Below are 9,136 nucleotides of genomic sequence, written 5' to 3'. Positions count from 1 at the left end.
TACCAAGTGCCTACTAGATACAGGACTGTTACAATTCCTTATGTTGGGTAGAATTTAAAAAAAAAAAAAACCTGAAATCTTTAAAGTTCTTAGCTGCCAAGCATTTGATGGAAGAGGCTATAGGGTTAAAATTGAATTGGCACCATTGACAACTTTCCCTCAAGCGAGCCTTGCTTTCCAGAGTGGTTTCATTCAGAGAGAAGGTTTGGCAGTTGAGGGGGCACTGCTGAGCTCTAGCTCAGCATCAGGCGCTGTGCTGATGCTGTTGCAAAGGTCTCTGGGCTTCAGGAGCCCTGTGGCTATATACTTGCTCCAAATATCCGTTTCTCAGAACACAGAGATGTGGAACGTTGATAGCCAAGAGTTGCTGGGAGCTCTACAGCAGGACTTGCCAAACATTTCCCTTCCTCTCTCGTTCTCATGTTAGCATCCACACCCTTTCCCCCCACCACAAGGTAGAACCTCTGTGGCCCAAGGAATTAGTGAACAGCTATGCAGAAGGAGCCCTACACACTTTTATAAGCAAATGAGTTCAGGGGCAGGGCAAGACATTTCTTCTTCCAACAGACCCTCAAGTGATACGAGAGCACAGAGAAGGCCCCCCCACCCAAGGCATCTCCCATCCTCCCTCATGGTCAGAAAAATCATCCACAGTCATTTCTCATGGAAGGACTAGCTGCAGCAGATTCATTATGAGGGATGATGTGAGGGGATTTGTTTGTTCAATTCTCCATTGAAAAATGGGACTCTTCTGGTGCTAATCTCCTCAAAAAGGATTTCTGGAAATATAGCAGAGCCTTCAAGTGATATTTAAACTAATGTGCCTTTGCTTCAGTCAGAGCAGCAGACAGAGCTGAAAGCTACGGCTCCAGTGCAGAATCTGTTTCTGGAAGCCCCTCACCAAACAACTACAGAAAGTACCAGACGTGCCTGGATAACCTCACTGGCACCCATAAGAGAAAAAGGATCGTAGAATGAACCCAGACACAATCTCTATATCCACACTGTTGTGGAATGTTCCCAGCCAGTGAGAGAACCAAGTCCCCCAGGACCCTACAACTTGAGTGCTATTGGCACAGAATGTGAACATGAGCTCTTTATCATGTTTAAAAAATAAAAAAGCAAAATATATATATATATATTTAAGCTACAAGACCTCAGAAGACTCAAAGTTTTAGTAAGCTCTGGATAGGGAAGTGTGACATGATATCAAGCTGCAGAATAAACAATTAAGCCAAACAATCCATTAGATAGAAATTAGAAAGTGAGGAAAATCCCAGAAGTGCAAAAGAGAGTTAGAATTAAATATGTCACAAAATCTTTGGGAGAAAAAAAGTATATTTTTTCCAGAAAAACTTTTGTATGTTACCCTCAAATAAAAGCTCTTATTTATAACTTGCTTTCTAAATATACCAAACTGTTACTTTATGACCAAACAAATTGTTAATCACAATCCAGCTAAACTAGACCAGGGTTTGGCAAACTGCTCCTGGAGAGGGCTATGTAGTAAATATTTTAGGTTTTATGGGCATACTATCTCTAATCAATTCTATTATGGCACAGTAGCAGTCATAGACATTTGTAAACAAAGGGCATGGCTGTCTTCCAAAAAACTTGATTTACAAAAACAGATAACAGGCTGGTTTTGGCCCATGGGCTACTATTGGTGGACCCTTGAGTTAGACAAATAAAATAATTCAGACCTTTACAAATATATAAAGTATACAAGTAAATTTTTACAATATTCAGATCTGTCAAAATATCCTCACCTTCTCCCCTTTTTTATGTGAGTATAGTTATTACAATGTTACATCAGTTTCAGGCATACAACAGTGATTCAACAAGTTTATACATTATGCTATGCTCACCACAAGTGTAGCTACTATCTGTCACCATACAATGATATTATAGTCTTACTGACTATATTCATTATGCTGTGCTTTTTAATCCCCATGAATTATTCATTCCATAACTGAAAGCCTCTATCTCCTACTCTCCTTCACCCATTTTGCCCATCCTCCTACCCACCTCCCTCTGGCAACCATTAGTTCGTTCTCTGTATTTATACATCTGATTCTGCTCTTTGTGTTTATTTCATTTGTTTTAGATCCAAGTATGACTAGAATCATAGGGGTATTTGTCTTTCTTATTCTGACTTACTCTAGGTCGATCCAGTTGTCACTAAATGGCACAATCTCATCCTTTTTTTTTTTCTTAAGGGAAAATGCAAACATAGGCCCCCACTACAACAAATTATGCAGTCAGTTGTCCTACATTTGGGGAAATCTCAGGGGTCAGCACATCTGGAAAACAATGGCTAAGCCTCACCCTGGTAAAACTACCTTTGTGATCTTTGTATCTCCCCTGCCAGGTACATATTCATCCTTTTTTTTTTTTTTTTAATGGCAACATTCCATTGTACATGTATACCGCATCTTTTTTTTTTTTAATTTTTCAGTGTCCCAGAATTCATTCTTTATGCACCAGTGCTCCACACAATATGTACCCTCCATAATACCCACCACCAGGCTTACCAAACCTCCTCCCTTCCTCCCCTCCAAAACCCTCAGTTTGTTTCTCAGAGTCCACACAGTCTCTCATGGTTCATCCCCCCCTCCAATTTCCCCCAACTCACTTCTCCTCTCCATCTCCCCATGTCCTCTGTGTTATTCCTTATGCTCCACCAATAAGTGAAACCATATGATAATTGACTCTCTCTGCTTGACTTATTTCACTCAGCATAAGCTCTTCCAGTCCCGTCCATGTTGATAGAAAAGTTGGGTATTCGTCCTTTCTGATGGAGGCATAATACTCCATAGTATATATGGACCATATCTTCTTTATCCATTCGTCCATTGAAGGGCATCTTGGTTCTTTCCACAGTTTGGCAACTGTGGCCATTGCTTCTATGAACATTGGGGTACAGATGGCCCTTCTTTTCACTACATCTGTATCTTTGAGGCAAATACCCAAGAGTGCAATTGCAGGGTCATAGGGAAACTCTATTTTTAATTTCTTTTTTTTTTAAGATTTTATTTATTTATTTGACAGAGAGAGATCACAAGTAGGCAGAGAGGCAGGCAGAGAGAGAGGAGGAAGCAGGCTCCCCGCGGAGCAGAGAGCCCCATATGGGGCTCGATCCCAGGACCCTGGGATCATGTCCTGAGCTGAAGGCAGAGGCTTAACCCACTGAGCCACCCAGGCGCCCCTATTTTTAATTTCTTAAGGAATCTCCACACTGTTTTCCAAAGTGGCTGCACCAACTTGCATTCCCACCAACAGTATGAGAGGGTTCCCATTTCTCCACATCCTCTCCAACACGTGTTGTTTACTGTCTTGTTAATTGTGGCCATTCTAACTGGTGTAAGGTGGTATCTCAATGTGGTTTTGATTTGAATCCCCTTGATGGGTAGTGATGATGAACGTTTTTTCACATATCTTCATTGGAGAAGTGTCTGTTCATGTCTTCTGCCCATTTTGGGGGATGATTATCTGTTTTGTGTGTGTTGAGTTTGAGGAGTTCTTTATAGATATTGGATATCAACCCTTTGTACTGTTATTTGCGAATATCTTCTCCCATACTTCTCCGTGTATACCACATCTTCTTTATCCAGTCATCTATCCATGGTCACTGACATTGCTTCCCCATCTTGGCAATTGTAAGTAATACTGCAATAAACATAGGGGTATGTATATCTTTTTTTAATTAGTGTTTTTGTTTTCTTTGGGTAAATACCAGCTAGTGGAATTATTAGATCATATGGTACTCCTATTTTGAATTTTTTGAGGAACTTCCATTCTGTTTTCCACAGTGGCAGTAATAATTTATATTCCCACCAATAGTATACCATGGTTTCCTTTTCTCCACATCCTTACCAACACTTGTTATTTCTTATCTATTTGATTTAACCATTCTAACAGGTATAAAATGATACCATATTGTGATTTTGATTGGATTTTTCTGATGATTAGTGGTGTTGAGCATGTTTTCACATGTCTGTTGGCCATCTATATGACCTCTTTGGAAGAATGTCTATTCATGTCCTCTCTTTTTTAATTGGATTATTTTCAGATTTTTGGTGTTGTTTAAATTATATATTTTATATATTAACCCCTTATCAGATATATCATTTGCAGATATCTTCTTCCATTGAGTAGGTTGCCTTTTTGGTTTGTTGATGATTTGCTTTGCTGTGCAAAAGTTTTGTATTTTGTTTTAGTCTGAATAGTTTATCTTTGCATTTCATCTCCTTGCCTGAGGATACATGCCTAGAAAAATGTTGCTATAACCAATCAGAATAATTACTGCCTGTGTTCTCTTCTGAGAGTTTTATGCTGTCAGGACTCCTATTTAGGTCTTTAATCCATTTTAAGTTTATATTGTGTATGGTGTTAGAAAGTGGTCTGGTTTCATTCTTTTATAGGTAGCTGTTCAATTTTCCCAGAACTCTTTATTGACAAGACTGTCTTCTCTACATTGTATATTATTTCCTCCTTTGTAATTTATTAATTTCCCATATAATTGTAAGTTTATTTCTAGGCTCTCTATTCTGTTTCATTGATCTATGTGTCTGTTTTTTTGCCAGTACCATACTGTTCTGATTACTACAGCTTTGTAGTATATCTTGAGCTCTGGAATTCTGATATCGCCACTTTGTTTTTCTTTCTCAAGACTGCTTTGGCTATTTGTTTTTTGTTTTGTTTTTTTTTTTTTTTTAACTCTGCAGATGGTCACATGGAGCTTTATTGTAGTGGAATGACAATGAGTTTTCCACTGCTTGGGAAATCGGTGATTTTCCTGTTTGGCCTATACTACATTTTCTATAAAATACTGATAACAATAACTATTAACCAAGGGTTTTGAGTGTATTGATGAGGTAATGTATATATAGGGCTTGATATATTACCTGACATATGGTTAATAGTACTATTAATATTTTTATTATTATTTATTACATAACATAACTAGTCAGTCACATTTGAACACATTGTATTAGTCAGCTAGGGCTGCTGTAATTTAAAAAAAAACAGAGTTAGAGTGGCTTAAACAACAAAAGTTCATTTTCTTACAGTTCTCAAGGCTAGAAATTCAAGATCAAGGTTCTGGCAGATTTGGTTTCTTATAAGAGCTCTCTTCCTAGCTAGCAGACTGGCACCTCCTCACTGTGTCCTTGCATAGCCTTTTCTTTATGGGTTCACACTCCTGGTGTCTCTTCTTCTTCCTCATATATAATGTATATTTATATTGTATATATGTACATATGTACACATATATGTATATACATATGTATACATATATATTTATATACATATTCAATATATATATATTACATGTATAAATATAAAATATATATTTTTTAACATATAATGTGTTATTTGCTTTAGGGGTATAGGTCTGTGAATCATCAGATACACATTTCACAGCACTCACCACGGCACATATCCTCCCTAATGTCCATCACCCACCACCTCATCCCTCCCATCCCCTCCCCTCCAGCAACCCTCAGTTTGTTTCCTGAGATTGAGTCTCTTATGGTTTGTCTCCCTCCTGAACCCATCTTGTTTCATTTTTTCCGTCCCTACTCCCCATGACTACCTGCCCTGCCTCTCAAATTCCTCATATCAGAGAAATCATATGATAATTGTCTTTCTCTGATTGACATATTTTGCTTATACAATAGAATATTATGCAGCCATGAAAAAAATCTTGCCATTTGCAATGACATGGTTGGAACTGGAGGGTATTTGGGGTCTTTTATGGTTCCATACAAATTTTAGGATTATTTTTTCCTAGTGTGAAAAAAGTTGTTGGTGTTTTGATTGGGATTGCATTAAATCTGTAGATTGCATTGGGTAGTGTGCACATTTTATCAATACTTGTCCTTGCAATTCATGAAAATGGAGTATCTTTCCATTTGTGTCATCTTCAATTTCTCTCATCAGTGTTTTATAGTTTTCTGAGAAGAGGTCTTTCCCTGCTTTGGCTATGTTATTCCTAGGTATTTTATTATTTTTGGTGCAACTGTAAATGGTGTTGTTTTCTTAATTTTTCTTTCTGCTACTTCATTAATAACATATAGAAATACTACTGATTTCCATATATTAATTTTGTATCCTACAACTTTATGAATTCATTTATTACTTCTAGTACTTTTTTTGGTGGAGCTTTAGGATCTTCTATGTATAATATCATGTCATCTATAAATAGTGGCAGTTCAACTTCTTTCCATTATGAATGCCTCTGATTTCTTTTTCTCGTCTGCTGTGGCTAGGACTTCCTGTGTTCAATAAAAGTAATGAGAGTGGACCTCTTTGTCTTGTTCTTGATCTCAGAGGAAAAGCTCTCAGTTTTCACCAGTGGGTATAATGTTAGCTGTGTGTTTTTCATATAAGGCCTTTATTATGTTGAGATATATTTCCTCCAAACCTACTGTGTTGAGATTTTATCATGAATGAATGCTGAACTTTGTCAAATGCTTTTCTGCATCTATTGAGATGATAATATAATTTTTATCCTTTGTTTTCTTGATGTGGTATATCACATTGTTTTGTAAATATTGAACCACCATTGCATTTTTAAAATTAATCTCACTTGATTATTCTGAATGATTCTTTCAACGTATTATTGAATGCAGTTCGCTAATATTTTGTTGAGGATTTTGCATCTATGTTTATCAGGGATGTTGGCTTGCAATTTTGTTTTGTTTTGGGATATTTTTTGGTGGGTTTTTTTTTTAAATGTCTTTTGTTTTGGTTTGCTTTTTTTGTTTTTGTTTTTGTTTTTACAGTACCTTTTTCTGCTATCAGAGTAATGCTGGCCCTGTAGAATATATTTGGGAGATTTCCTTACTCTTCTTTTTGAGATACTTTGAGTAAAATAAATATTAACTCTTCTCTAAATGCTAATGAATCCACCTGGCCCTGGACTTCTATTTTTTGGGTAGTTTTTTGATAATTGATTTCATTTCATTACTAGTAATCAGTCTATTCAAGTTTCTATTTCTTCCTCATTCAGTTTGGGAGATGGTATATTTCTAGGAATGTATCTGTTTCTTCTAGATTGGCTAATTTGTTGGCATAAAATTTTTCCTGATATTCTCTTACAATCCTTCATATTTTTGTGGTGTCAGTTATTCTCCTCTGTCATTTCTGATTTTATTTATTTGGCTCCTTTCTCTTTTTTTTCTTGCTGACTCTGGCTAAGGGTTTATCAATTTTATTTATCTTTTCAAAGAACTAGCTCTTGGTTTCATTGATCTTCCTATTACTTTATTAGTCTCCAAGTCATTTATTTCTGTTCCAATCTTTATTATTTTCTTCCTTCTACTTGCCTTGTTTTTTTTGTTTTGTTTTGTTTTGTTTTGTTTTTAGTTCCTTTGGGTGTAAGCTTAGTTTACTTGAGCTTTTTCTTGTTTCTTGAAGTAGGCCTGTATCACTGTATATTTCCCTCTTAGAACTGCTTTCACTGCATCCCAAAGATTTAGGGCCATTGTGTTTTCATTTTCATTTGTCTCCATGTACTTTTTCTATTTCTTCTTCTTTTTTTTTTTTAAGATTTTATTTATTTATTTGACAGAGAGAGAGAGAGATCACAAGTAGGTAGAGAGACAGGCAGAGAGAGGAGGAAGCAGGCTCACCACCGAGCAGAGAGCCCAATGAGGGGCTTGATCCCAAGACCCTGAGATCATGACCTGAGCCAAAGGCAGAGGCTTAACCCACTGAGCCACCCAGGCGCCCCTTTCTATTTCTTCTTGATTGCTTCATCAGATCATTGGTAGTTTGTATCATATTTCACCTCCATGTGTTTGTGTGTTTTTCTCCAGTTTTTTTCTTGTGATTAATTTCTAATTTCATACCATTGTAGTTGGAAAAGATGCATGGCATGACTTCAGTCATATTACATTTCTAGAGGCTTGGGTACCTGGATGGCTCAGTCAGCTAAGCTTCTGCCTTCAGCTCAGGTCATAATCTCAGGGTTCTGGGACTGAGTCCCGCATTAGCCTTCCTGTTAGGCAGGGAGTCTTCTGCTCCCTCTGCCTCTGCCCCTCCCCCTTGCTCTCCCCTCCCCCTTCCTCATGTTCTCTGTCTCAAATAAAATATTTTTTTAAAATAAAAAGTAAATATCTAGAGGCTTGTTTTTTGGCCTAGCGTGATTTGTTCTGGTGAGTTCTCCATGTGCACTTGAAAAGAGTGGGCATTTTGTTGTGTTTGAATGGAATGTTCTGAATATATCGGTTATGTCCATCTGGTTTAATGTGTCATTCAAAGACATGATTTCCTTGTTGATTTTCTATCTGGATGATCTGTCCACTGATGTAAGTCGGGTGGTAAAGCCTCCCTACTCTTACTGTATTGTCATCAATTTCTCTCTTTACGTCCATTAATAGTTGCTTTATGTATTTATATACCAGTGTTGGGTGCATAGGTATTTATCATTGTTATATCCTCCTGTTGGACTGATCTCTTTTATCACTATGAAATGCCCTTCTTTGTCTCTTACTACAGTCTTTGTTTTAAAGTCTGTTTTATCTGATATAGGTATTGCAACCCCAACTTTGTTGCTTCTACTTTCATGGCAAATATTTTTCTGTCCTTTCACTTTTGGCCTGTGTGTGTTTTTAGGTCTGAAGTGAGTCCTCTATGGGCAACATATAGATGGGCCTTATATTTTATCCATTCCACCACCCTATCTCTTTTGACTGGAGAATTTAGACCACTTACATTAAAAGTATATATAAATGTATACTTATTTCCATTTTATTTTTTTTCTGATGGTTTTTGTAATTCTTCTCTGTGTCTTTATTCTTCTTTTGCTCTGAGTTGGATGAACTTCTGTACTGTTATGTCTGGCTTCCTTTTTATTTTTTTTAATCTATTGTAGTTTTGGGTTTGTGGTTACCATGAGATTTATATATACCATCCTAAGTAAATAGCAGTCTATATTAAGTTGATGGTCATTGGTTATTTAAATTAAAACATTCTTAAAGAAAAAAAACTTCCATTTTTACTACCTCCTCCACATTTTATGTATATGCTGTCATAGTTTATCTTTTTATTCATTATTTTCTTAAATCTAATTATGACTATTTTCCACTTATAGTAGTCCATTTAACATTTCTTATAAGGCTGGTTTAGT

The 9,136-nt window shown here is 36.6% G+C and overlaps 1 non-coding gene across 1 annotated transcript; it reads right to left on the bottom strand.

Annotated features, from left to right (window-relative positions):
- Positions 1 to 2,215: 2,215 nt before the first annotated feature.
- Positions 2,216 to 2,379, bottom strand: LOC125096695 (U1 spliceosomal RNA). The gene has a single exon (XR_007126352.1). It is a non-coding gene; the product is annotated as a U1 spliceosomal RNA (small nuclear RNA).
- Between the last annotated feature and the right edge of the window lie 6,757 nt (positions 2,380 to 9,136).

This window comes from Lutra lutra, chromosome 3, assembly GCF_902655055.1.
Source record: "Lutra lutra chromosome 3, mLutLut1.2, whole genome shotgun sequence".
Lineage (NCBI taxonomy): Eukaryota > Metazoa > Chordata > Mammalia > Carnivora > Mustelidae > Lutra > Lutra lutra.
The sequence above is the reverse complement of the archived record's forward strand: the minus strand, read 5'-3'. Positions and strand labels throughout refer to the sequence as shown.